We start from the raw sequence: 13,748 nt of genomic DNA on the forward strand, positions 1-13,748 counted from the left end.
GTTTATTTAATCCAAAAGTCTCGTCAAGATATCCCCTAGGAATCCCATCTGTAATTGTCAGGATTGTAAATTGAATACATTTTAACTTTTCTGCAATGCCAGCTGGAGTTAAGGGAAGAGATTTCTTCTTCAAGGTATTTGAGGCAGAATTTTTCAATAAACTTTAGGAAAAAAAAAAGGGCTCTGTGACGGGCTGAGTTGTGTCCTTCCAAAATTCATATGCTGAAGTCCTAACCTCCAGTACCTCAGAATGTGACTCTATTTGGAGACAGGGTTTTTAAAGAGGTAAAATTAAATGAAGTCATTAGGGTGGAGCTTAATCCAATATAACTAGTGTCCTTATAAGAAGTGAAGAGTAGCAGCGACCTAAGTGTCCATCGATGGATAAGTGGATAAAAGAAATGTGGTATATATAGATATAGATATAGATTGATAGGAAGGTAGATAAATAGATATTAGAAAATTATTCAGCCATAAAAAAGAATGAAATCTTGCCATTTGCAACAACAGGGATGGACCAAAGCCATTATGCTAAGTGAAGTAAGTCAGACAGAGAAAGAAAATATGTATTCCACTTATACGTGGAATCTTAAAAAAAACAAAACAAATAAACAAGCTCATGGATACAGAGAACAGACTGGTGGTTGCCAGAGATGGGATGGAGGGTGGGAGAAATGGGTGAAGGGGGTCAAAAGGTATAAACTTCCAGTTACAAAATAAATGTCAATGAGATATAATGCACAGTATGGTGATTATTGTTAATAAAACTGTATGGCATATTTGAAAGTTGCTGCAAATAGATCTTAAAAGTTCTCATCACACACACAAAAAAACATAACTATGTAAGGTGAAGGATGTTAACAAGAAATGGCGTGGTGATCATTTTGCAATGTATACAAACATCGAAGCATAATGTTGTGTACCTGAAACTAATATGTCAATTATACCTCAAATATAAGTGAAATACATAGAAATACACAGAAGAGAGACCATGTGAAGACACAGGGAGAGGATGGCCATCTATAAGGTGAGGAGAGAGTCCTCAAAAGAAACCAACGCTACCCCAAGTGAATCTTGTACTTTTAGCCTCCAGAATTGTGAGAAAATAAATTTCTGTTGTTTAATCTCAGTCTGTGGTCCCTGTTATGGAAGCCCTAGCTAACTAATACAAGCTTCAAAGTAATATGAAAGCCATTTAGCCCATTCGCCTACTCAGTCATTTACTTTTCAGGTTATCTGACTTCAGCTCATAATAAAGACAAAGAATTATAAGTGTTGTTTAAAATTTATGAAAAGCCTCAGTCTTCACCCTCTAGGACCAAAGATGTGCTTTCCTACTCTAACTCCCTTGATTTTTTTTCCCCCATTTGTCAGAAAGGTAAGGTATCAGACTAGGACTAGGCCTCTACATTTCTTCTTTATAAAAGAGGAAAATCATTCAGAAAAAAAATGACATTTCTATTTTGATTTTTGAGGTCTTACTGGAATGCAATATAAAAATTACATTCTATTTTGCAGAGGAAGAGATAAATCTGAACTGCAAAACTATCCTAGTGGAGATTGAAAAAAACTTTGTCCAGTAATTATTCCTTACTTTTCATTTCTCTCTCCTGTACTATCCACAAAAACAAACAAACCAAAACAGGCAACAAGGGTAACAGGTTACTAAACAATATCTGTCTGCAGGTGATGATTTGGGATGGTATCGGCTAGTTCTTTTTCATGGATACCTCAGAGTTTAACAGAAAGTTGAGAATGCTGGACCAGCAGAGCAGGAAATTCCTTACAAGCCCCCACTTCCACATCTGCTGCCTCTTTTTAAATCCATTGACTGTAGAGAACAAACTTATGGTTACCAAGGGAGGAAGAGGGGGTGGGACAAGTTTGGAGATTGGGATTGACATATATACACTACTATGTATAAAATAGATAACTAATGAGAACCTACTGTGTAGCACAGGGAACTCTACTCAATGCTCTGCAGTGACCTAAATGGGAAGGAAATCTTAAAAAGAGGGGATAAATGTATACGTATAACTGGTTCACTTCGCTGTACAGCAGAAACTAACACAACATTGTAAAGCAACAATACTCCAATAAAAACAAATAAATAAATAAATCCACAGACTGAAGTTCAACAGTATCCCCAAGTTTCCTCCAATTCATCTGTCAGTTAGCAGTTCCCTGCCAGTGACCCCGTATTTTTGGTAGATGAAAGACCTGAAAATCCTTTTTGCCAAAAAGATTAATACTGTCAAAATGTTTGCAAAGAGGTAATGAGAATGGAACACTAATTATATACAGTCTGTGCCACACATATACATACAGTTATCAGAGTAGAACATTTGTAAAGTGCTTTATATATCTAACTTCTTAACCATTCACTCATATCATCCTCAAGATAACTGTTTCAGTAAGTAGGCAGTTATTGTTCAGGTCTTGCTGACTTCTAAGAGGGTGTGAGAGAGGGGTAGACTAATGGCAGAGATGTCAACTGACTCAGTAAACAAATAGGTGCACCTAGAACCCAGGTATACTGTTCCCCATCTAGTGCATTCAACCATGTAAAAGTACATAAGAGCTGTGCTTAAGTGCATACATTTGACCTTTTTAGACAATGTGAATATATCAGCAATATTTTTTAATCTGGTAGTTTGATTGAAATTACTGGTCAATCAAGTGAAAAGAGTTACTGTGGTTGTAGATGTAAAACCATTGCCTTGGGGGTCTGTAGTATCTGGGACACAGGTGTGCTTTGTTATGTGAGGGGGATTCAGGACAATTAATGTTTTCTTTCTCCTGTTGCCTATTTAGCACACAGCAAGGCTGGCCTGTTCCAGAATCCTCATGTAATCCTTGATTGCATTACAAAATATGATCAAAAGACTCCACCTCAATGGGCATGATTGTGCTGCTGGCTAAACTCAATGGCAATTTATTTAAATATGATACTCTGCAGGAGAACTCCTTCAAAGAAAAGGCACAAGAGGCAGTTTATCATTTCCATGCGAGGCGTTTCGAGTTATTGCCTCTTGAAAGCATTGGGGAAACAAGGATAATGCTGGTGGAAGAGTTAAAATGTGACATGATCATAAGACCCACTCTCTATGAACAATGCTAGTTATGTCCTAGAGTTAATAGCTTGGTGGTCCCTTCTTAACACAAATCAGCCTTCCAAACAGAGGAAAGAGATGGGTGTGGGTGGTAAGGAAATTAGGAGCATGGATTCTAGACAATAATGCATCTGAGATAATCGAGTGATGCAAGCACATTACTATTCAGTGTGTGGCAGAGTGCCGCTAATTCACTAAAAAGCTAAGTCAGGCAAATATAAATTAAAGCATGTGCAGGACTGGATTGTAAAAAATAAGAGCAATTAGCATTGCAGTATGTGCACATCTGCAATAATCCTGTTTGATGCATCTTCTATTAATTAACTTTATTGGAAGAAAAAAAGAATCAGGTCAACAGAAGGAAATGCACAGCTTTTGGCCACTACAAAGCATTTCCAAACATTGACTAAGTTTGCCATGTAAATGTGTCAAATGTCCTCCTTTAAACCTAGAATAGAAAAGCAAAATGCCTCTTATTTGCAAAGCTGTGATTTTTTTAAGCCTACAGAGTTTAATTTTTAGAAGTGCATTATGACAACTTTTGTTCATGTACTATTTTTCTCCCTGGTGATGTGCTTTCTGTGTTTATGAGGGAAATTATGTTAAAAAGCAGGTTGAATAATTTCATTTATTTACACATGAACTGCAACCCAATCAAATCTATGATTTGGAATACGTGATATGAAAAATTATAATTATTCTCCTGAATCTGGAAATACTTTGTTGTATAATCTTAATTCAACAATGTGTTTTAAATATTTCCATATTCAAATATAGAAAACAAGATTTTAGATCTAAACTAATATATAAAGATTTAATCAACATAGAAAGTATTTTTAGGATGCAACAATTCTTCCCAAAGTATAAAAATAATTTAATTCCTAGTTTAGTAGGCTGTTAAATATTTCTCACTAAATATTTGCTATTTTACGAGTATTTTCTGAAATCACTAGTATAGGGAGGCAAATTAGCAGTTTTCAATGAATTGAATTGTTTACTAAGAAATCAGTATTTCTTAAATATATCATTGATTATGTCTCATTCTTACAGTCAGTTTGCTTTTAGCACAGATCTCTAAAATAAAAATTGTATTTGGGGAGGTAATATTTATATCAAAAAACAAAAATTATTTTTCTTAAGTAAAATTGGAAGTAATCTATGATTTCTAATTTATGTAAATTTATCTTTATTTTTCTGATTCCAAATGGGCTTACTTTAAATAACTGATAACAGTTGGTTTTCACCACCTTTCTTTTTCATTTACAAAGAAGGCAAATAATATGCCTGTATATGAAGCAATATATTAATTATCATTGTTTAATTCTTTTGACAAAGCTCCAGCTCAACAGAAATACTTTTAACAGTGCACTATTACCATTATATGACGATGCACTTAGATAATGCCATCAAGGGTATACCTATCATTCAAGAACTGCCAGTCTTTCTATATTTGTAGTTTTTAAAAATTTAAAGCATTGTACTTAATCCAGTAAGATATTTTGCTGTAAATTAAGCTTAATCGTGATAATAAATTGTGTATTTAATAATTTATTGATATTGATATTCTTGATATTGATATTCTTATTAAAAATTCAAAATATGTTTTCTGAACTAAATGATAATTAAAGTTTAAAATGCAAACAAGCATTTGAGGAAACGTGTTATGCAATTTAATACAATAGAAAAACAAACCAGACGAAATGTTTTCATTAATAAAAATTTGCTCTCTTGACTGATTTATGAATTTCAGTTTTTAGATGATTATATGTAAGATAATGTTTGAAAAAAACTATAAAAATATGTCACTACAACCATTGAACTTTTGCCTTCTGTGTTATGTACATAAAGAAGACTTTTTTCCTGAGACCTAATCTGTGTGAATAGCCTGAATCTCTGGCCTCTGAAGTGAGATCAGTAAGATAGATGGACTTGAAAGTATTGCTTCCCCCATACATTATAAGCAAAGATTGTGCAAGTGAATATTACTTCTAAAATCTCATTGGAGAATATCATTTTTGTCAAGTTCATATGGTTGAATACATCTACACTACAGATCAGAATCTACATTGTCATTTTAGAATTTGTGACTTTTGTCTATGTATTAAGGTTAGACAAGAATTGATGTTTACAAAGACTTATTTCATATTAAGGAAATGTGATTCGTGTCTGAGAATTGTACGAACCATGTGTACCCTCTACCATACCATCTTGCCAATACTGTCTTCTTATTTTATTATTTTTTTAAAATATTTATTTATTATTATTATTATTTTTTTGGCTGTGCCAGGTCTTAGTTGCGGCATGCATGTGGGATCTAGTTCCTTGACCAGGGATCGAACCTGGGCCCCCTGCATTGTGAGTGCAGAGTCTTAACCACTGCACCACCAGGGAAGTCCTGTCAATACTTTCTTTTTAAAATTCTTACATGTATGTGGACTAGGCACTACCTGTCATTCTTCAGAGGTCCTAGAGTCCCTTGGACATAGAGCCAGATCAGAGCTTCCACATTAACTCTCAATTTCCTGGCTCTTTCAGGGCTTCGGCAGACTCATAATGTCTCTTTAACATTGGGTTTTTTTGTGGTTTAATATTTCTAAAAGCAGTAAATTATTTCCAGTGTACGTAAAAAAGACAAATTTCTCTGTGGTTAGTGACCACAAAACAAAACAAGAAGCAGAAATACTTCAGAGCATGAATCCTAAGAAAAGTTTCAAATCTTAAACTCTTACTTTGATATCATATGTGAAAAAGGAAATTTTGATAAAGAATTGTGAACTACTATGTTAAAGAAGCCTTGAAGCTAATATACATTCCTATGTCTATCATTTTCATTACCAATAATAAGCATGCTAATTGCTAGGTAAACACACACACTCATTGTCTCTCATAGGCATATAGCATAGCTATGAGCTGCTGAACGTGATTAATATTGACTAGCAAATATATCTTATGATTTAAGATAGATTCAATCTTCAATTTAAGGGATTTATAACAAATAGGTTTTTTTTTTAACAAGAAAGTAAAACTAGTAGCAAATGAGTTTTTAAAGCAATGAGATGTTACTGATTTATCACTGCTTTTATATTTGCTCCCAGATCTCATTATTAATTGTTTTTAATTATAATAATTTGAAGTTCAGAAAGAGTTTCTGGATTTTAAAATAATGCTTCCACTTCACAATTTTTAAGTGATACTTTTAGAAAATATATTTTAATTGATCTTGTAGATTTAAAGTTTGGCAACTGACGGAGAAAATTTCTTGACAAGCTAATTGACAATGGTAATTTAAAACTGTATTTATTGAAGCATCGTTAGAGATATTAGATCATAGAATGACAGAATGATAATGCTTGTGATATAGTTTACCATGCTCCCCAATTTTAGAGAACCGATGCTCAGATAAATTCAGTTAATTGGCAAACAGCACAGCTCATAAGTGGCGGAGCTTAGATTAGACTTGCTCTTTTTTTCATTCACATTCTAAACTAACTTAACAAGTGCAACTTTTATTTGGGGCAAAATTAATAATGCAAGAGGATGTTATAGCTTCAAAACAAAGATACATAAGCGAACGAAAAGAACAGCATTAGGGGTTTCATTACTCTATACAAGAAAGAGGAGAGAAAAAAGCATGCTTAGATTACATGATAAAGCAGCAAGATTTTTTGAGCACCTCTCCTTATTTCATGTTGCTAAACCTTCATCTTCTTTCTCAAATTTGGCCTCATTCATAGAGAGAGCACTAAGCAATAGAGATTTTGTGGGAGAGAGAGACCAGTAATGACAAAATGCAGTTCAGATTCTAGACTCTCAAACTCAGGCAAAGTAAGATAATCAAGTTTTTTTTTTTTACTTTTTCCATCATTGCTCCTGCTTTTTTCTGCATATTTCTTCTGGAGCAGATCAAAACTAAGCTGAGAACCTAGATGGTATGTACAGATAAAGAAAATGGGCATATCAATTAGAGATTTTTACCCCTGATATGGTAAAACCAATGTTATATACAGAACAGCTTTTTCCAAACTGTCTAAATTACATATTTTAGATCTGAGAATTTCTAAACCTAGAAAAATAGGAAGACACAGACCCAAGATTTATATATGTATATATATATATATATATATATATATATATATGGCTACCAGTAAGATGGACCAATGACAGCTTTAGTATATATGATATCAGAATTGTTCTAGAATCTTGCTCTGATTTTTTGTGATAATCCTTTATGAAAGATAGGTTTCACTTTAGAAACTGAAATTGAATAGTAAATAAAGAAAAGAAAAACAAAACAAATAATTTTTTGACTAATAAATTATTTTGTTTCAAATGTATAATTATTCTCAGATGAAAACTACAGTCTCATTTATTATGAAGTCCTCTCTATTAAAATACTTACGTATTCCTTGTATTAGCTCTTCTTAATGGAATAAAATACAGAAGTTACTTTACTTGCAAAAGCAGAGCTGGGATCCCTGCTCCAAACATGACAATGAGTTTTTAAACTAAAATTAAATTATGATATGGTGTCCCAAGAGGATATTAAAACATTAATGTTAAGTAGAATATCACAGTTGGAACTGTCAAACACTGAGTTAACAGTAAATCATATAGCGATGTCAAAGAGGAATAATCCAGACTTCAGGGCTCTTTAGACTAATAACTATGATGCTGAAGCAAATGACTATGTTTGGAGACAATGAGGCAAAACAAAATTCCAGGAAAGAAAAAAGATAGTCATAAATAAGATATAAATGAAAAATGCTTTTAAGTTTTAAAATGTGCACATGGCTTAAAGAATATATATATATATATATATATTCATTCATATATATTTATATATAATACATAAAACATCATACCTATGCTTCCTGGCTGAGATCAACACATGCTCTTATTTAAAAGGAATGGAACTTAAAGATCACGCTTCCACTTTCTATGTGCGAGGGATATTCCTTTTTTTTTTTGACTCACTAATTTGACTTGAAGTTGTGTGATTTTTCTGGAGAAGTAAGACCCACACACTTCTTTATGTTCAACATTTCCAAAGTTGCTACTCTACTCTCCTCCCTTGCATTGGAATCTTGTCTAATATGCACAAGGGTGCCATTTCTTAGAGGTGTTCATTCTGAAAGGAGAAGCAGATAAGTGGAATGTCAAAGAAAGACAGCCATGCTAATGGCCTGGTAGATGTTATGACTGTTTCCAGCAGTAACAAAGACTCCACTATGTGCCCTCAGGTAGGTCACTTAACCTGTGGTGTCACAACTGCTCCACCTGCAAATTAGATAATCACCTTTGCCACCCATCTTCCTCTCAGGGTTGTTCTGAGAATGTCATAACTGGTCATTTGTTTGATCTATTTAAGAAACACTCAATGCCCTTGGACCTCTGAATGTGCATACCCAAGTGCAAGCTCAGTTATGAAACTACCTCCAACAGGAATGTTTCCTTACTGAAAGAGACAAAGGGCAGCCAATTGAAGAATGCCAGACCCAAATGACATCTTGAAGGGCTTTGAGATTCTCAGATGAAAGGCTTTATATAAAAATAAAGTATTGTTATTACCTAGGCAAAGAAAAATGCATGCGTTTTTCTGTCAGTGTTCAAAAGCCAAAATATAGCGGTGCCCTTTGCTCCCCTTTGATATTTCCTTCGCATTTAGTTTGATGACAATATAGATAAATCCTCTATTTGGTGCCATTGGACCTGGGTTACATTTCAGTATGTGGAAAATGACGAAATGAAAGAGAGAAGCCTTTGAAAGAAAGTGAAAATAAATGTAATAGCCAAAAGCCAAATAATAGTCAAAGTATATTTAAAGTCTATTAAAGAGCAGCAGTCAGGGTATCAAATGCACACTCCCTCATCCTCTGTGGTCAGCCTACTATGTGGACCACCTGCCTTAAATTACACAAATTCACCGCATCCCTGGAGTGAAGGGGGGAAGGCAGAAGAAAAATGGGGGTGGAGAAGCAGCTTTCTCCATTCATACTAATCATACCAAATTTTAAATATTTTTCAAATGCCTCTTTTCAATTCACAATCAATTATACTTCAATCTCTAAACCGCCACTCTTGGGTTTGGAATATGTGTGCATACATGCAATAAGTAAGTAACTTAGAGTTTCAGTTTTTCAGTAGATACTGATTGACATGTATTGTTTAGTTATCAGTGATTATGCTGTTTTAGGAGGCGACAGGGCAATGTAGAGCTGTTTATGGCACAGGAATATAGGAAAATGGAACCCCAATTGGCTGGAGCAGGAGAAGATACCGTTCTGGGTAGACTGCCCCAGTTTGGTTAAGAAGCACATGTGGAGAGTCTGAGCTTGGATCTTTCATAGAAATCAAGTGGAATCAATTTCAGAGACATGAAAATGCACTGATAATAAGCTAGCCAGATTCCTTATTAAATTTGACAATGATTGCTTTTGGGGTGCCAAGACTGCTACATATGGTTGTGAGGGATGTTCATTGAACAAAGGCACTTGTCCATGGGGAAATGGGGCCTGAAATCAGCCCTGCTCTGACTGCTTTTACAGGCAAGCCATATGCCGCGGGGGAAAAAAATAAAAGCTTCTCTTTACTTATTCACACAAAGAAATCACATAGGACAATGGCAGCTATGGGCTCCAAACAGAAAGACACTCTAAAACACTTGAGTTTTAATAAATGTCTGAATATCAGTGTTTTAATAAATGTCTTATTTTGTGCTTACTTGGGTTTTCATTCTAAACATAAACCTGAGAGACAAGTATATGAATTCCTCCGCTATAAGATTATGGGACTGTCATATTGTCACTTTTTTGGTTCTTTTACATGTGGATTCTGCTGCTCTACCTCAGTTTCCCTATTAGTGTAACGGTGATGTTAGTTCAAATCAACAAAAATGCCATGTGACAGGTGCTAAGCAAGGTGCTGGGATTATAATAGTGAGCTGGATAGACACCTGTCTACAAAAAGTATAAAGTCTAATAGCAACTATTAATCTATAGGATTTTGCTACAGATTGATGAATGTGCATTGAAAAGAAATAAAAATAGCAAAGGCAAAAAAAAAAGTGTTCTTGGACTCAATCTACTCTCTTTGCCAAGTTTCCAATTTTAGAATGCTAGATGGAGAGGGACCATGTTTGCCTCTCCACTCCTATTCTTCCACACTTAGGAGAGTCCTAATTTTCTGCACTGCTTCAGAACAGCAAACAAAACTGGGGGCGAAGTAACTACTGTAAGGGCCTCTGTGCACACGCAGCAAATAGCCACAGGTGAGACCAGCCTTCTGTGATTAGAGGCGCCTTTGTTAGTTTATGATAGGCATGACACAGTCACTTCCACATAGGCTTCAGACGTTAGAGAGAACTTCAAGAAATGTTTGTTGACTGAATAATCACGCATCTGTTTAATTTAAGGCAATATCATAGTGGCCACCCGCACAGCCTGTCACTTGGGGAAAAGTGCTTGGGAAAGAGTGAACATTTCGAAATTGCTTCTGCAGATCTACCAATGTTAAACTCTAGCTGTAAAATCAGATAACTGGGTAGATATGTTCTAGGAGTAAGTGAGAGTCAATTGTGGCCATATATTCGAATAAGTTCACACACGCTTTACCTAGGTTGTTATTTTTCTGAATTGTGCTACCTATAATCTGATTTCAAGTTGTTCTTTGCATCAGTAACTCGGGAAAACAAAACCCACTAGGAAAGCATGTCAGACATGAGAATAGCATTGCAGATCACAAATTCAAAAGGCCTCTGGGAACATTTGTACAGAGTAGGAAAACCCACTTGTGATCACTCTCCTTTGGTTTAGCTTCATTCCATAATCACTCCATGGGGCAAACTGTACTCCTGGTTTTTCTACCCAACAAACAGTTTCTGCACATGCTAGTTAAATTATCTTTCTTTTTCCAACAGTCTTGAATTCATAAGAGTATTCTTAGTGGTAATTATCCTTATAAAAGGCAAAAATAATAGTCTTGGGGCATTTTTCCACAAACAAGGCTTTGTATCAGTAATTGTAAAAATCAAAATAAAATAAAAAGTACTCTGAAAGGTACATATTCATAATATTACTATTGGAATTTTTAGTATAAAGACATACTCATTTTCATTCTTAGGAAAGGAAAAGATAAAACAGCTAGATAGGATCCTGGCCTTTACAATTTACCAGGCGTTATGTCTATGCAGAGTAGTGTCCAGCCTCATTTATCAGTCGTGGTCTTGTCTACTTTGTTTATGCAAGACTTTGTAGTAAAAGAGAAAGATAGTGAGCCTTGGAGGATAGTTGCTCAGCTGGAAGTAATGGGTAGTTCTAGTACACAGGCCAATTCTGGAGTTTACTAACCTGCTTAAAATCTTAAAATCATGCCCACAAGTAGAGAAAAAGAGCACTGGACTAGGTCCAATTAGTCTTGGACAAATATCCTAAACACTCTGGACTTCAGAGTCCTTTGCCATAAATTAAATGGTTGAATTAAATGAATCTAAACCTTGAGAGAAACGGAGACTTCATAGCCATGGTAGAGAGCCCACTGGTAACCAATCAAGGAAGATACACAAATCACCATCAGGCTAAAATTGACCCTGGGAACCTGTTGTCTAGGGAAGCAGATAACCAGGTACCCAAAGCAACTCTTGAAGGCATTGTGAAATGAACCACAGGGAAAACTGGAAATAATGACAATGAAGTCAAAATGACTACCAATATCAGGATTTATTGAAGGATTGGTCCAAAAGCAGTAGCCAACCAGCAGATTAACCTGCAATTCAGCAGTTAAAGTTTGCTGTCATTTCTTAGAACTCAAAAGTCCTATGTAAGCTATAAGTGGGAAAGAAGCTGCAGCTCATACGTGGAAAAAGATTATTCCAAGTCTCACGTGGGTCTTGCTCATCACAGCCAACTACAGAACCAACCTATGTCACCATAGAGCCGACACCACCTATGTCACCTTCCAGTGTAAAGGGCCATCTCTAAACATGGCAGAATTGTAGGTTGAAAGAATATTTGGATGAGACATTTCAGAAGGCAATTTGTGTTAGCTATTAAAAATTTAAAATGGCCACACCAGTGTACACCTTCCCTCCTCCCCCCAATAAAATAACATTTATTATGATAGACATGGCAGTCTTCTACAGAAAATAAATGCCAAACACATAGGAGTTCAACACTAATTTCTCCTTACACAGAATACACATGACCCCTTTGACCACCAACCTGTCTTTCAGGCTAGTTTTAGAAACCTGGTCAGAAAAAATAAAAATTTCTGTGGCTTGAGAAACTTTTGGGGGGGGGGTTATAAGGTCTTGACCAGCAAATATGAAAATATATTGTTTGGTTTCCTCTCAATATCAATACTTAGTATCACATTTTGGGTCTTGTAAGTGCTCCCATATGTTTCAGAAATAATTAAATTTTTATTGACATTTTGGCCTGCCTCCTAAAGATGAATATCCTTCAGCTGTTAAACATTTGATAGGATTGAAGTTGGGAAAGTTTTTTATTTAATATTTTTATGCTCTTGAATATATACATACAGAAAAGACAAGAGGTGACCTGAGTCTTTTGATGTGGTGATGGGAACTCAAGGAAAAAGCAGTGACTTTCAAAAACTCTCAAGCTGCCCTTTGAGAGAGAGGAGGGGATAATCAGTACACCTTCTGTCATATGATTAAGCTTATCAAATCAGGATCGGTTCTACATAAGCCAATAAACTGATCTGGTTCCTTGTTTGGTAACGGTAATGAAGAACGAAGAAAGCTTATGCATTGGGAAATAAGGTTTTTAAAAAGGCTCTCAAGTTAACCCATTCTCTTTCACCCAGGAAATCAGCCTTCTTTTCCATTGGGAAAACAAACCTCTGACCTTCAAGTTACTAACGTCGAAGGGACATGGGAGGAAGGGGGGTAAAGGTTCATCAAAAAAATACTTTAACGGTCAGACACTGTTCCCCAAATATACAGATTGCTAGCCTTGTGGGATTCTAAGCAAATAACCAGACTAACACTCAGGCCCAAACCTTCCTCTGTAAGCAGACATTTGCTAGCGGTGCCCTGGCCTCGACCCTCCTCACCGCTGGTCTTCAAGCCTGCGCGGCTAATTCCTTCCGTAATTTGCCTTCACCTTGGGAAAGAAGAAAGAAAACAAAGTTTCTCCTCCGCAATCCCCAATCTGTTACACTTCGAAAGGAGAAGAAATGGCTGGAAAACCTCTCGTTTCCTCTGGGGAAAGCGTCCGCTGGAGGCTACTGTGTGTCGGGCCCACCTTTAGCTTCAGGTTGACAAATGTCTTTAGCGCGTTCTCAGTTCTGCCGGCCTTAGGGGTCCCCTAAAATCGCGCTAGCGTCCGCCCTGTCTGACCTGCCCCCCTGCAGCGGCGCACATTTCAGCTTTTCAGCTTCCCGGTGGAGCTCACAGTAATTGAGTCGGGAGGGTTATTTTTCCTGGCCTCGCTTCGCCGTCCAGAGACGGCAGGGAGCTTTCGAGAAGACATCGCCTCCTACCCCCTGACGCCCCGGCAGCTTCTGAGCGCCGCCCGGGCCTCCGCCCCGCGGGAACCAGAACAGCGATTCTCGCGGCCGCGGCCAGAGGCTGAGGCCGGAGGGTGAAACCACCAGGGGTCCCAACGGAGGGCTTAT

General features: G+C 36.3%; 1 non-coding gene across 1 annotated transcript; it reads right to left on the reverse strand.

Moving 5' to 3' along the window:
* Positions 1-5,431: 5,431 nt before the first annotated feature.
* On the reverse strand, positions 5,432-5,504 carry TRNAV-CAC (transfer RNA valine (anticodon CAC)). Its single transcript has one exon. It is a non-coding gene; the product is annotated as a tRNA-Val (tRNA).
* Positions 5,505-13,748: the final 8,244 nt, after the last annotated feature.

Source organism: Physeter macrocephalus, chromosome 5, assembly GCF_002837175.3.
Source record: "Physeter macrocephalus isolate SW-GA chromosome 5, ASM283717v5, whole genome shotgun sequence".
Lineage (NCBI taxonomy): Eukaryota > Metazoa > Chordata > Mammalia > Artiodactyla > Physeteridae > Physeter > Physeter macrocephalus.